We start from the raw sequence: 16618 nt of genomic DNA, 5'->3' as shown, positions 1-16618 counted from the left end.
GTGTGGTTTTGGTGACATATTAATTGCTTTTTTTCTCCAATTCCCTTCTGGTGAAGTGGGTCTCACTGTCATTTCAGGGATATGCCTAGTTTCTCAGCCACTACCTCTAAGTGGTGTGTCAAATTCCAGTTTCTCCAGAATCAGACATTCTTACTCTTGTCCAGCTATGCAGCTCTACTTTACACTGGATTCATTACAAAAATTGCCTTCATTAAGACAGGAAAACAATCATCAAGCATAACACAGTCACTGATGATGAAATGGTCCAGCTGACCCAGCAGGTTGAATTCTTTCACTATGAATGCTGATGAGGCATTACTGGACGAGGCACTTATTGCCATGGTCTGGTTGATTGGATAGGGCTGGGTGATAGGTTGGACTGGATGACCTTGGAGGTCTCTTCCAACCTGCTTGATTCTATGATTCTATGATCCTCAGTAAGTGTATTCAAATGTTTTTTTGTCTTGTGTTTCCATCAGCTAGTTGACTTGTGCACTTTAGCTATGCAATGCTTCATTTATATCTCCAGTCCAGTTATGCTTAGTGGCTCATGTTTGGCATTAGAGCACAGAGCTTCAAACATTGTACTTGCATGTTTGCTCTCCTATGTATCTTCTTTATACACTGTTATGTATACATATATTTGCTTTTGCTGAGAAAATCATCACAATAAGACACTAATAGGTCTTCATATGCTATGAACATTACAGTAAGAATGTTCTGAAATGCCAGGTCCTGTCATATGCTTTGAATTGAACATTAAGAAAACTCCCTGAAGGGAGGCTGTAGCCAGGTGGGGTTGGTCTCTTCTGCCCAGCAACCAGCAACAGAAGAAGGGGACACAGTCTCAAGTTGTGCTGGGGGAGATATGGCCTGGATATTCGGAGGAAGTTGTTGTCAGAGAGAGTGATTGGCATTGGAATGGGCTGCCCAGGGAGGTGGTGGAGTCGCTGTGCCTGGAGGTGTTGAAGCAAAGCCTGGATGGGGCACTTAGTGCCATGGTCTAGTTGATTGGACAGGGCTGGGTGCTAGGTTGGTCTGGATGGTCTTGGAGGTCTCTTCCAACCTGGCTGATTCTATGATTCTATGAAAAAACATGCACTAAAACCCATTAGTTTCTCTAAAAAATCTTACTACCTGTAGCCACGTTGTGGAACTGAAAATGATCAAAAGGAAAGACCAGAAGCAGTGAACAAAACCCAAAGAGAAGAACTGCATGTAGTCCTAATTAAAGAACACTTTTATCTTGGTTGTCTAAGGAAACAAAATCACTGTGTTTACTCTGCCTACTGCCTCCACTGCCCACTCAGCAAAGCAACAAAACCTATTCGGTTTGCAACTGGAGAAAAAAAATGACTGAAAGTTGAAAAAGTCTTAAAAATAAAAGCATTCAAGTTTTTGAAGGTCAGTAGTCGACTAGAAGTATTATACCTATGGAAACACCTGCACTGGGAGAGAGGCAGGTGGAGAAACCAGCAGTGGCAATCAAGTGCCCAGACAATACAGCTCTGGGCCAGCATGGGAGTGGAGTACCTCTGTCCTGGGAAGGTAAAGCTGAATGCTGAGGAGAGATGGTATTCAAAGGTGGAGGATGAAGTGATCATTATTGTGATGGTTTGGGTGTTGCCTGCCTCCCCACACTTAGGAAATTACCCAGACTAGACTCAGCTGTCTGGATGCTAAGGAATGAAGCTTTATATTTACAGCTTAGCACAATATACAAGCAGGTATTTACAATCTATACAGCTACAGACACAAATACACAAGATAAAAGCAATACAGAAACACAACAGCCCTCCCAAAAAACAGAGTCCCCAGGAGGGGCTCCCAACTGCTCTTCCACTTCCTTTCCACCCCTCTACCTTATCCCAGACTTTGCATTATGTGTAAGGTGAGCTTGGAGGATCAGCCAGGGGAGTTAGAAAGCAGAATGATTAGTTACACAGAAAGCAGGTGAGGGAGAAAAGTACAGACATCAGCTGCAATAGAGATCCACTGTGTTATCTGTTTTGTGTTCTTGTTTTCAGACATCTCAGCAAGCCTATGAGTGCAGCAGACATCACCACTGTTTCCTTTTCACAGCCTGTCATCTAATTCTCACCAAAAATAGTCCATCCAGGCTCAAACTAGCACAACTATGCAGACTGATGCATGCTAACTGAGGTTGGGTATGAGAGCAGGGTCTCCATGGAACCACTAATCCCCTCATTTGTGTACATTATTCGTTGTAACTCACAAGGTGATTCTTGAAACTTGATTAGCAGCAAATGAGTGGACAGGAAGAATGCATAGCTGAGGTGCTGTGTTTTCACACTGTGCACAAAGCCTACAGGCAACCAACACTTGATTCACTGACCTAAGGAAACTTACTTAAGGGAAAGATTCTAAATACCAGCCAGTTATATTCTTCAGAGAATATCCACATATCCACAATGACAAGATTAAAGTGCCTTCCTGGTTTTGAAATGATCTGTATAAGACTGCACAAGCACACTCATTTAGTGGTATAGCCTTTGGGTTTTATTCTAGAGGACTCTAATCAAGGATCTTTTCAGCATTCATGATTTTCTGATGAAATCACAAGACTATCCTTTCTTAATGGCTGATAGTTTGCTTGATGTTCTAACTAAAGGAAGACATTCCAGAGCTCTCAGAGAACTAGAAGCACCACTGGAGGAAGCTGAAGTGCCACATGAAATAAATCATAGAATCATAGAATCATAGAATCAACGAGGTTGGAAGAGACCTCCAAGCTCATCCAGTCCAACCTATCACCCAGCCCTATCCAGTCAACCAGACCATGGCACTAAGTGCCTCAGCCAGGCTTTGCTTGAAGACCCCCAGGGACGGTGCCTCCACCACCTCCCTGGGCAGCCCATTCCAATGCCAATCACTCTCTCTGTGAAGAACTTCCTCCTAACATCCAGCCTATATCTACCCTGGCACAGCTTGAGACTGTGTCCCCTTGTTCTATTGCTGGTTGCCTGGGAGAAGAGGCCACCCCCCACCTGGCTACAATGCCCCTTCAGGTAGTTGTAGACAGTAATAAGATCCCCCCTGAGCCTCCTCTTCTCCAGGCTAAACAGGCCCAGCTCCCTCAACCTCTCCTCATAGGATTTGTGCTCCAGGCCCCTCACCAGCTTTGTTGCCCTTCTCTGGACATCTTCCAGCACCTCAACATCTCTCTTGAATTGAGGGGCCCAGAACTGGACACAGCACTCAAGGTGTGGCCTGACCAGTGCTGAGTACAGGGGCAGAATAACCTCCCTTGTCCTACTGGCCACACTGTTCCTGATGCAGGCCAGGATGACATTGGCTCTCTTGGCCACCTGGGCACACTGCTGCCTCATCTTCAGCTTACTATCTATCAGTACCCCCACGTCCCTTTCCTCCTGGCTGCTCTCCAGCCACTCAGTCCCCAGCCTATAGTGCTGCTTGGGGTTGTTGTGGCCAAAGTGCAGAACCCTGCACTTGGCCTTGTTCAATCTCATCCCATTGGCCTCTGCCCACCCATCCAGCCTGGCCAGGTCCCTCTGCAGGGCTCTCCTACCTTCCAACAGATCAACACCTGCTCCTAGCTTGGTGTCATCTGCAAACTTACTGATGCTGGACTCAATCCCCTCATCCAGATCATCAATAAAGATATTGAACAGGATAGAATAAAAGATGTGAAGATTACAGAAACTGATATTGCTGCCAGGATAGATGCTGCTAGCAATGACAGACAGCACTCAAAGCAGTTACAAACTTTGGCATGCCTGTAGAAGAGTTTAATTCCAAGGAGGCTGAAATCTTACAGAGGAAACTTGATGAAACAACAAAGCTTCTTAGAGAGCTCCAGGATGCTCAATATGAAAGACTCAGTCCCAAACCACCACCTAATATGATTTGCCTTCCGAGTCCATCTTGCAGAGAGCTGCATTTGGCAGAGAGAGTAACCAGTAACCTTACAGAGCTTGCACAACAAGGGACTCCAGGTGATATTGCTAGTACCTATGGAATCCAGAAAGCAATGGGAATCTCAGTCCCTTTACCTGATACAGAAGACATCTGGGTAGATTTGACAAAGAGTGAATAGACATAATCATGTAGAGTAGGGTTTGACTTGATGATCCTGAGGGTCTTTTTTGCAACCTGGATGTTTCTATGATTCTGTGACATTTTCTTGATGACCATAGCTTGTGCTTCTTTTTCTACCATATGTTTGGTTTGTTTTCCTTTTTCTTGGCAACAGCTTTTAAAAAGACTTTTCCATCATCACTGCACTGTCTCTTTTGCTGTAAAATCTAAGGCCCCACTAAATTACACCAAACCATCTCAGTTGATTTGACAGTTGCTGTCACTACAGCAATAGACAGCTATTGATTTCCATGCCTTTATTTAAATTCAACAGACATTTCCTAGTGCTGCATATCAGCATTTTAATTCCTATTGTGTTTCTGAGTTCTAAATGGTACCTGCCCTCAGGATTTATTTTCCCCTCTGGTGTTTAAATCCCAGGAAGCTTCTTTTTCCAAATTTATTATTACATCTCTAAGCCTAATTGAACATAGACTCATAAAATCAACCAGGTTGGAAGAGATCTCCAAGGAAATCCAGTCCAACCTAGCACCCAACCAAATCCAATCAACCAGACCATGGCACTAAGTGCCTCACCCAGGCTTTGCTTCAACACCTCCAGCAACAGCGACTCCACCACCTCCCTGGGCAGCCCATTCCAATGCCAATCACTCTCTCTGCCAACAACTTCCTCCTAACATCCAGCCTAGACCTCCCCTGCCGCAACTTGAGACTGTGTCCCCTTCTTCTGTTGCTGGTTGCCTGGCAGAAGAGGCCACCCCCCACCTGGCTACAGACACATCTTCTGTCCTAGATGGCTTTTATTTCTTTCCTAGATTCCAACCACTGTTGAGAGAGGAAGCAAACTTGCACATTGTTCTTTCTTCTTACTCTCATTTACTCATTTACTAGACAATGTACTGTGTTCAGTTCTGGGCCCCTCAATTTAGGAGGGACATTGAGATGCTTGAGTGTGTCCAGAGAACGGCGATGAGGCTGGGGAGAGGCCTTGAGCGCAGCCCTACGAGGAGAGGCTGAGGGAGCTGGGATTGGTTAGCCTGGAGAAGAGGAGGCTCAGGGGTGACCTTATTGCTGTCTGCAACTACCTGAGGGGTGGTTGTGGCCAGGAGGAGGTTGCTCTCTTCTCTCAGGTGGCCAGCACCAGAACAAGAGGACACAGCCTCAGGCTGTGCCAGGGGAAATTTAGGCTGGAGGTGAGGAGAAAGTTCTTCCCTGAGAGAGTCATTGGACACTGGAATGGGCTGCCCGGGGAGGTGGTGGAGTCGCCGTCCCTGGAGCTGTTCAAGGCAGGATTGGACGTGGCACTTGGTGCCATGGTCTGGCCTTGAGCTCTGTGGTAAAGAGGTGGACTTGATGATCTGTGAGGTCTCTTCCAACCTTGGTGATACTGTGATACTGTGATACTGTGTGATAATTTAACATGTGCCATTGGAGTAGTATATACAACACTTGCAGCCTATTTGCTAAATTATCTTGATGATTGAATGCTCAGCCTAGAGCTGCATAAAAGGTCTTCCCAGTTTGCTTTCATTTGTGGATACATAAAATTAAACTGGTAACACATGTGCACAAAACAATCTCAAACACTATTTGGGTATGTGTTTACCTCCACTCCAGTTTAACAGAGATTCTACAATTGTGCCTTTAGAGTTTTCTTGTTAAGAATGGAAGAGGTAAGCAGAGGAATTCAGGGATATGTGGGGAGATGATTGCCTTCAGCTTCAGATGTCTACTTCATTTTTCATTTTGTTTGTTCATTCTTAATGCAGTAAAAGGCTTACAAATGAATAAATAAATAAGGTCTGCCCTGAAAACATTGAGAGGAGCTACTATTCTATGAAGGGAGCACCATACACCTTTTCCATGCATCACAGTTATCTTTTCAACCACATACACATACATTTTCTAGTTCAAGCTCCCCACAGTTGAGGAGAGAGACATCCTGGCTTATTTGTTGCTGCAAGGAAGACTTGGTGTTGAAAGAATAGAGTTAACATTGGTTCCTTGAGGTTGTGTGAATGCTGAAGAGCTCTCAAGGGGTGTCAGAAAAGAGTCTTTTAACATTTCATGGTTGTAAACTGTACCTTTTAGGATGCTGAGATGAAACTGTCTTATCTCTTTGCCCATTTTAACTGTCTTGGTTGGGGAAATGAAATGTGTGTGAGAGGAAGTTGTTTTTCAGCTTGATGCTATTTTTAATTTCATAGTGCAGATAATGTATTCAGAAACCTTTGAAGGCAATCTGCATTCAGTGCTATTAAAGAGTATCACATCTTTATATAGTTTAGGGAATCATTTTGATTAGATACAGTTCTTACTCTGGATGGGAGTGCATAATAGCTATGATAATTATCATAATTGTATATCAGAAATTGATATGCAGGAGAAAACTATTTGTTTAGCATACAATACTTCAGGGCTTTAAGACAGGTGTGATGGTTTGGATGTTACCTGCCCCCTCCCCCCCCACTTCAGAAATCACCCAGACTAGAATCAGCTGAGCTGGAAATTAGGATGGAGCTTTATATTTACAGCTCAGCTCAATATACAGGCAGATATTTACAATATATACAGTGATGAGGACAGACTGAAAGAGTTGGGGCTGTGCAGTCTGCAGAAGAGCAGGCTCCCTCCCAGGTGACCTTCTTGTGGCCTTCCAGGATCTGAAGAGGGCCTGTGAAAAAGATGGGGAGGGACTTTTCAGGCTCTCAGGGAGTGAATGAGGGAATGGAGCAAAGTTGGAGGCAGGGGGATTCAGACTGGATGTGAGAAGGAAGCTGTTCAGCGTGAGAGTGGTGATAGCCTGGAGTGGGTTGCCCAGGGAGGTGGTTGAGGCCCCATGGCTGGAGGTGTTTATGGCCAGGCTGGCTGAGGCTGTGGGCAGCCTGCTCTGGGGTAGGGTGTCCCTGCCCATGGCAAGGGGGTTGGAACTGGATGATGCTTGTGGTCCCTTCCAACCCTGATTCTACATACAAGTTAAAAAGTAATACAGAAACACAACAACCCTCCCAGAAACCAGAGTCCCCAGGAGGGACCCCTAAACACCTCTCCACCCCTCTACCTTATCCCAGAGTTCGCCTTACACTCAAAGTGAGTTTGGAGAATCGGCATGGGGGGTTAGGATGCAGACAGATTAGTTACACAGACAGCAGGTTAGAGAGAGAAAGGAGACAGCCAAAGCCAGAGAGCAACTCTGTTATCTATGTTTGTGTTCTTGTTTTTAATCCATCTCAGCAAGCCTAGGAGTGCAGCAAGACATGACCATTGTTTCCTTTTCACCATCTATAATCTAATTCCTCTCACTAAAATATCCCAGCTAGGCTCAAACTAGCATAACAGGGGAGTGTCTGCATTTGAAGAATAAACAATACAGACCACTTTAGAGCAATCTGGTTTTTGTGTTACTTTACATTACACATACCTTAATGATCACTTAAAGCTCTCTTTCTCCAAACAACATAAACTTCATCAAAATCCCTCAGGAATGCAAGGTACAAAGGGACGAAACCACTTAATTCTTCAGAAAATCAGCTGGTTGTGCAGAAGCAGACGTGGAAGGTGTGTGTTGCCTGGGAAAAGTGGCACCAAAAAGTCAAACCACACCAAACTACCACTGGGCCAATAAAACACTTGAGCTTGAACTACTTTGGTGGGGCCAAATCAGGCAGAAGTGGAAAATGTGACTGCTTGGGCAAGATCCTCCTAGGAAACCTCTCATGTTGAAAGAAACTGGGAGAAAACCTCTGTGAGGGTTTGGTGTGAATGCTACCCCTTTTTTCCCACCTCAAACAAGGGTGTATATTTGGCTTAAGAACATGGAGTAAAACTCTGAAACAACATTATTAGCTGCAGATAATGTTTCCAGTGTTAGTAGGGTAGCAAAACAGAATAAAATCCAGCATCCAGGGTTAAATAGCTTCCAATGGATCACTTAGAAACATGCAGCATGTGGTTGGTTCCCTGAAAATAACCTAGCCTCCCTTGTGTTAATAGCAATGGCTGTCTTCAGGTCTTCTTCTCAAGTCTTCATTAATAATGCACTGACCTGTGGGGCAATATCCAGCACAGGAATCTCACCTGATCCTTCTCTTCTCATTGGACCCCACCAGCAACTCTACACATTTCAAATAATTTGGGTCAAAAGTTGGGATTTTGTGGATATTTGTGTTAACCTTTTGTGGATATTTGTGTGGAGATTTGTGTTAATCTTTTCTGGAAGAATTCTTGACAAATCATGGTTCCAAGTGCAGGAGTAATGTAAAATTATCCCTGGCCTGTGCTAGAAGCATCCTCACTGCTCCCCTTGTGAAACTGATGTTGTAGAGCTGCCTAGGGGACAGTGACAACTAGGGATCCACATGGGGGGCTGTCACAGCAGGTCGTGGCAGACAGAGCCCATTCCATCACCCCCGCCAGGGGCAAGGCAGATGGAAGTAGAGATCCAAGCAGGATGTCCAGGCAGGAGCGGTCAGAACTGGTAGTGACCCCAGGACCTGTCCAGAAACAATAGGACTTCTGTTTTGGGCAGGAGCCAGAACTATTGCAGTTTGTTATGAACCATAAACAAGATGCTTATCAAGACAGATGATTCCTTGTTTTGCTGGTATCTCTATACACAACATAATAGTACTGTTATTTATATCCCATAGCATCTTAATCATTTATCACTTTCCATCTGTGCAGCAAACCCAGCACTTCATCTATTAGAAACATCTGCAGGTCCATAAGTATCCTAGGAGACTAATTTTTGCAATGGTTTTGTATTCTGATCCTATTACCTAGAGAAACAACCTGAAGCTAATGCAAATCACAGAATCATAGTATCAACCCGTTTGGAAGAGACCTCCAAGCTCAGCCAGTCCAACCTAGCACCCAGCCCTAGACAATCAACCAGACCATGGCACTAAGTGCCTCAGCCAGGCTTTGCTTCAACACCTCCAAGGGCCAGTGACTACCACCTCCCTGGGCAGCCCATTCCAATGCCAACCACTCTCTCTGACAACAACTTCCTCCTAATATCCAGGCCATATCTCTCCCAGCACAACTTGAGACTGTGTCCCCTTCTTCTGTTGCTGCTTGCCTGGCAGAAGAGACCAACCCACACCTGGCTACAACCTCCCTTCAGGGAGCTGTAGACAGCAATGAGGTCACCCCTGAGCCTTCAGGTTAAACAACCCCAGCTCCCTCAACCTCTCCTCATAAGCAAAGTAATACTTCACTGAACAAAAGGGAAAAGATTTCTTTTTCTGTTACCTTGTTACTTTCTCTCACAAGAATTTTTCAAATGAAAGCCTCTTCTCCTTTCTGTTTGCAACTCCCATTTACCTCCTCAGTTAAAAAAGTTTATTTTTGCTCAAGTAGGGTTGTGAGATGCAATGTTGTTCTAGTGTGTGACAAGGATGTTTGCTTGTTTTTCCCCAAGATTGTGTTCAGTAGTGTACAGTCATGTGCTAGTTTGAGCCTAGCTGGCATATTTTAGTGAGAGCAATTAGATTATAGATGGTGAAAAGGAAACAATGGTGATGTCTTGCTGCACTCCTAGGCTTGCTGAGATGGATTAAAAACGAGAACACAAACATAGATAACAGAGTTGCTCTCTGGCTCTGGCTGTCTCCCTTCTCTCTTTAACCTGCTGTCTGTGTAACTAATCTGTCTGCATCCTAACCCCCCATGCCGATTCTCCAAACTCACCTTGAATGTAAGGCAAATCTGGGATAAGGTAGAGGGGTGGAGAGGAGATGAAAGGGTGGTTGGGAGCCCTTTCTGGGACTCTGGTTTCTGGGAGGGCTGCTGTGTTTCTGTATTACCTTTTTAACTCGCTTATTTCTGTCTCTAGCTGTATAGATTGTAAATATCTGCTTGTGTATTGTGCTAAGCTGTAAATATAAAGGTCCATTCTTTCATTTCCAGCTCAGCTGAGTCTAGTCTGGGTGATTTGATAAGAGTAGGGGGGAGGGTAACACCGAAACCATCTCAGCATAATAGAATCTGTCTGTGTTAATTGCAAGTAAGTTTGGGGAAAATGTCTTTATATATTTAATAAATTATTTAATAATTTTTATATCATCCTCATTACAATTCACTTTTAACCCAGATTCAAACCCCTCCTTCATAGCCTTTCAGAGAAAAGCTAGGAAGGACCAGATCCCATTGCATTAGCAGCACAAAGCAGACATTGCTGCTGCCCAGCTGAGAACTGCCTTGCTGTACTTCCCTTGTGGCACAGTGCTGCTCAGTACCTAACTACTTCATATACTGCAGACAGGAAGATCTTTATGTCTTCTACCACAAATGCTGACTGGCATTAACAACATCCAGATGAAGTGTAAGTACCCTGAAGCATCCTGTAGTTAGCTGACAGCTGTGCAGTAAGCCCTTGGTTGTTTTGTGACTCGTGCAGTCCATGATCCAGCACTGCCTGTTCCCTCACCTCAGAGCCAGAACAAATGCTGGGCAGTAGGGAGTGCACATTCCACCCTGTGCTAGACCAGGTGCTTTCTCTGAGTCAGTGTGATGGTCCAAGTGGGATTGAATGTAGATTTTGGAGAGATAATTAAATATAATACTTCTCTAAAGAGAATGATTATTAATCTGCCATGAAGCTACATCCATCTTTGTGAACTAATTTTAGCACCAGCCCTTGTTAAACTTGACAAAAGCATCTTTGAAGGCAGATTTTCATCTGTGCTAAACGAATACATCAGTTTCTGCCTTGAGTGCTGCATATCTTTCTGCACTTCCAATTTTATAAATCAAGGAAATGACAGCCCTGATGAAGTTCATATTTTCTTTGACAGAAAATACAAAGGCCACTTCTCATTTCTTCAGAAGGGAAATAGCCAAGAGAAAATTATTCCCAGTGACTGCACATTTTTGTTTCAATTTCAGTTGCCTTTTTTATTCACAGTGCAGACCAGAGATAAAACATTTGCATGAAGTTTTGACTGTCTTAATTTTTATTTTCGAGTCAGCTATGAATTCAACTTTTCTCTTGCCAGAGTGTGAAAATGAAGATTTTTCACTGCCAGGACAGGTATTTCTAATAGATACCATCTGAAATATCTTTGTTGCAAGTGTCTTTCAGCTCTCCTCCAAACCACCATGCCACATGTTATACTATAAACATCTGTTCTCAGCCTAATTTCTTCAAATGCTGTTACTGACTTTATAACAAACATTTTATTTACTTCATTTCAGCTTTATCAGTGAGTTTGCTTTTCCTCAGAAAACATCTCCTTGACGCAGTTTTGTGAAGCAAAAGAAATAAGTGGGTTATAAAAGTAGTAGTAAAAAGCAATGAAAACACCTTATTTAGGTGTATATTTAAAGAACTTGAAGAACTGGATTCCAAATCCTACATAGCAACTCTAGGCACTGTCCTAGATGCAATGACATGGTTATTTTTTTTCCCCTGCTCTATATTTAGAGAGTCTTTTTAACTGCCCTGTTCTCTTGGAAAAAGGAAGATGGGCTTAACTCTCACCAGTGACTGATCAGCTGCTACTGTCAGTCTTGAGGTCAGGTGTACCACCTGGTTTCCACAAAACCAGCACGTAGCTCAGCTGAGCAGCAGATGGACACGGGTGTATAAGAATTGTGCATACACGTGAGCTGAGACAGATGGCCTGAAGAGTGTGATTCCATGGGGTGCAGATAGATTCCTCCAGGAGCTGCTGTGTAAAGAGGCAGAAGGGTACAAGTGCTACACTGAACTTTGCTATTTTGAAGAAATAGAACTGAAGCCCTGAAAAAGTAAAAAAAAGAGAGGCTTGCCAAGCCATGACTCCATGGTATTTTAAAAACCAAACACTGAGGAAGTTTGGTAGCACTGAACCTATGAACATAATTTCCTATCACAGCACAGAATAATGACTAGTTTATTAATATTTGGGAAAGACTGAAGCCATGTACTCAGCACTGGCCAGGCCACACCTGGAGTGCTGTGTCCAGTTCTGGGCTCCTCAATGCAAGAGAGATGTTGAGATGCTGGAACATGCCCAGAGAAGGGCAACAGAAGCTGGTGGCGGGCCTGTGAGGAGAGGCTGAGGGAGCTGGGGGTGTGCAGCCTGCAGAAGAGGAGGCTCAGGGCAGACCTCATTGCTGTCTACAACTCCCTGAAGGGAGGCTGTAGCCAGGTGGGGTTGGGCTCTTCTGCCAGGCAACCAGCAACAGAACAAGGGGACACAGTCTCAAGTTGTGTCAGGGGAGGTCTAGGCTGGATGTTAGGAGGAAGTTGTTGTCAGAGAGAGTGATTGGCATTGGAATGGGCTGCCCAGGGAGGTGGTGGAGTTGCCATCCCTGGAGATGTTGGAGCAAAGCCTGGCTGAGGCACTTAGTGCCATGGTCTGGTTGATTGTCTAGGGCTGAGTGCTAGGTTGGTCTGGATGATCTTGGAGGTCTCTTCCAACCTGGCTGATTCTATGATTCTATGTTACGTCTCCACTGGGATCCATCTTTTCATTGCTATCAGATGGTGACTTTCATACACAGAACTCCAAAGATTTTTCCTGCTAGTTAACTGATTAACACAGGAGCAGTTTGCTACCTCATTTGTGGAGGTACACGGATCCCCAGTGAGCTCTTCAGCATAGCATACAGCCATTGCAGCGCAGGGCATGTAGCCTATCCACCATCAGTTTTACTCTTCTGCTACAACTGCTTGCACTTCCTGCCCCCAGAACCAATCTGTAGGCAAATAAAATGTTAATTTTCTTTCTCCTATTTACCTTTGCATCTAAAATATCAGTAGAAAGGACTCTAAAATATTGCACTGGTTGACATGCTGTTTCTCATCTCCATCCTCCCTCACAAAAGAAACACTTTGCAAAGGAGCATGTCTCCTGCTTTAATTTGGTTACTCTTCCTGGGATTTAAGAATTGCTACTGAGATCAAAGGAAAAATTTCATCCATAGGCAAGAGAGGCTGTTTTCAAACGTGGTCAAAAAACCCCACACTATCTCATTTTATGTCATATTCTCTTCTTTTTATACCGTTCCTTTCTATTTGGTTGAATTAAATGGCAATTATATTCTTTCATACATTCAAGCCCTTTAGAACAGGAGGGAAATTACTAGGTACTAACCACTAGGATCCCTAGTCATTAGATGATGAATAGAAGTGGGCTTGCTTCCACCTGCTCTTGACCCTTATTTCAAAACACAGCTCATTTATCCTGGGAACTAAGGAAGGTATTTTCTACAGAATGAGGATGAGAGAAAAAGAGAGGCTCATTATGCAGAACAGACACCCTCATGGTGCTATTGTATTTTATCCTCTTCTGAAAGCAGAAAGGTTCCTTTCTTGCTTATTAATTTTTATGACATCCAGATAATAAAATAAAGTTCACTTTCACCAACGTTTTACATTATAAGTCCTAAAGCCACAACATCACTATCAAAGAATGTACAAATCCCAACCCTGGAGAGGAAGTCTTTAAATACAAACCATGTACATTACAAAAGCACAAAAGTTAACTAAAAGACAAGAACCTATTAAGAGATTCACAGCCTTCAGCCTCTGAACAGAGATTGCTGAGAAATGGATTGCTGTCTGCTTTTTTAATATGAATTCTTGAAGTGGATGCTGTTGGAGCAATTTCCTAATAATGGGTGAGTGATAGGACTATCAGTTGTCATGTCTTTTGCTTCCATTCTTTTTCTGCAGGAGAGTTTGTGATGTAATGTTTGAGTTCAGTCACTTTTGCCTGTTCTTTTTCATCCTGCCATACATTTGTATTGGAGAAGTCTGAGTCTCAAAGAAGTGCTCTTTAGGCTTTTAGTAGGAAGGGAGTAGTGTTTTGATGACCACCAGTTCCCAGGTAAACTATGCATGGTATACCTGGTTCCCTCCATTCCACTCTCATCCTTCAAATGCACATTCTTTGTAAACAAAGTGAACAACATCCAGAGAAGGGCAACGAGGCTGGGGAGAGGCCTTGAGCACAGCCCTACGAGGAGAGGCTGAGGGAGCTGGGATTGGTTAGCCTGGAGAAGAGGAGGCTCAGGGGAGACCTTATTGCTGTCTACAACTACCTGAGGGGAGGTTGTGGCCAGGAGGAGGTTGCTCTCTTCTCTCAGGTGGCCAGCACCAGAACAAGAGGACACAGCCTCAAGCTGTGCCAGGGGAAATTTAGGCTGGAGGTGAGGAGAAAGTTCTTCCCTGAGAGAGTCATTGGGCACTGGAATGGGCTGCCCGGGGAGGTGGTGGAGTCGCCGTCCCTGGAGCTGTTCAAGGCAGGACTGGACGTGGCACTTGGTGCCATGGTCTGGCCTTGAGCTCTGTGGTAAAGGGTTGGACTTGATGATCTGTGAGGTCTCTTCCAACCTTGGTGATAATACTGTGATACTGTGATACTAAACCATCCAAGACTGAGGAATTCAGGCATTTTGTTAATTTTTCTGTTAACTCGGGAGTGAATTGATCTTTTCCATACCTGTAAAATGCAAACAAGAGCGACAATAAAATGCTCCAGAAAACCCACGGCCTTTTCAAAACCTCTGATTTGTTATAGCTGTAAAGATGACCTGTTCTGGGCTCCTCAATTTAAGAGAGATGTTGAGGTACCAGAAGGTACCTCAACGCTAAAAGGAAGGGCAAGAAGAGCCTCCACTCCTTACTGGACCGGGAGGGGAACACTATAACTGATGATGAAGCAAAGGCAGAGGTCCTGAATGCCTTCTTCGCCTCAGTTTTCAACAGTAAGGAGAGAGGAGGAGGAGGCAAATGGCCTCTTAAACTGGGGGATGGGGTCGGGGAGCAGTGTGTTCCCCTGGAAATTCATGAGGAATTAGTTCAGGACCTGCTGAGCCACCTGGACACCCACAAGTCCATGGGACCAGATGGGATCCATCCCAGGGTGCTGAGAGAGCTGGCAGCTGAGCTGGCCAAGCCACTCTCCATCATTTTCCAGCAGTCCTGGCTCACCGGAGAGGTCCCAGGAGACTGGAAAATGGCCAACGTGGTCCCCATCCACAAAAAGGGTCGGATGGAGGAACCTGGGAACTACAGACCCGTCAGCCTGACCTCAGTGCCAGGGAAACTGATGGAGCAGGTTCTCTTGGGGCCAATAACTGCGCACCTGAGGGATGGCAAGGATCTCAGGTCCAGCCAGCATGGGTTTAGGAAGGGCAGATCCTGCCTTTCTAACCTGATCTCCTTCTATGATCAGGTGACCCGCTTGGTGGATGTGGGGAGCCTGTGGATGTGCTCTATCTGGACTTCAGCAAGGCCTTTGACACTGTCCCCCACAGCAAACTGCTGGCTAAGCTGTCAGCCCGCGGCTTGGATGGTAACACTCTGTGCTGGGTTAGGAACTGGCTGGAGGGCCGGACCCAGAGAGTGGTGGTGAATGGTGCCACATCCAGCTGGCGGCCAGTCACTAGTGGTGTCCCTCAGGGATCAGTGCTGGGCCCCATCCTCTTTAACATCTTCATAGATGATCTGGATGAGGGCATCGAGTCAGTCATCAGCAAGTTTGCAGATGACACTAAGCTGGGGGCAGATGTGACTGAGCTGGAGGGCAGAAGGGCTCTGCAGCGGGACCTTGACCGCCTGTACAGATGGGCAGAGGCCAATGGGATGGGGTTCAATAGCTCAAAGTGCAGGGTGCTGCACTTTGGCCACAACAACCCCATGCAGAGATACAGGCTGGGGTCGGAGTGGCTGGAGAGCAGCCAGACAGAGAGGGATCTGGGGGTGCTGATTGATACCCACCTGAACATGAGCCAGCAGTGTGCCCAGGTGGCCAAGAGAGCCAGTGGCATCCTGGCCTGCATCAGGAGTGGTGTGGTCAGCAGGAGCAGGGAGGTCATTCTGCCCCTGTACTCTGCACTGGTCAGACCACACCTTGAGTACTGCGTTCAGTTCTGGGCCCCCCAGTTTAGGAAGGACATTGAGATGCTTGAGCGTGTCCAGAGAAGGGCGACGAGGCTGGTGAGAGGCCTTGAGCACAGCCCTACGAGGAGAGGCTGAGGGAGCTGGGATTGGTTAGCCTGGAGAAGAGGAGGCTCAGGGGTGACCTTATTGCTGTCTACAACTACCTGAAGGGTGGTTGTGGCCAGGAGGAGGTTGCTCTCTTCTCTCAGGTGGCCAGCTCCAGAACAAGAGGACACAGCCTCAGGCTGCGCCAGGGGAAATTTCGGCTCGAGGTGAGGAGAAAGTTCTTCACTGAGAGAGTCATTGGGCACTGGAATGGGCTGCCTGGTGAGGTGGTGGAGTCGTCGTCCCTGGGGCAGTTCAAGGCAAGGTTGGATGTGGCACTTGGTGCCATGGTCTAGCCTTGGGCACTGTGGTAAAGGGTTGGACTTGATGATCTGTGAGGTCTCTTCCAACCTTGGTGATACTGTGATACTGTGATACTGTGAAGGTGTCCACAGGAGGGCGACAAAGCTGGTGAGGGGCCTGGAGCACAGCCCTGTGAGGAGAGGCTGAGGGAGCTGGGGGTGTGCAGCCTGCAGAAGAGGAGGCTCAGGGCAGACCTCATTGCTGTCTACAACTACCTGAAGGGAGGTTGTAGCCAGGTGGGGTTGGTCTCTTCTG

The sequence above is a fragment of the Pogoniulus pusillus genome, chromosome 18, assembly GCF_015220805.1.
Source record: "Pogoniulus pusillus isolate bPogPus1 chromosome 18, bPogPus1.pri, whole genome shotgun sequence".
In the NCBI taxonomy this organism is placed as follows: domain Eukaryota; kingdom Metazoa; phylum Chordata; class Aves; order Piciformes; family Lybiidae; genus Pogoniulus; species Pogoniulus pusillus.
This window is presented reverse-complemented; position numbering follows the sequence as displayed.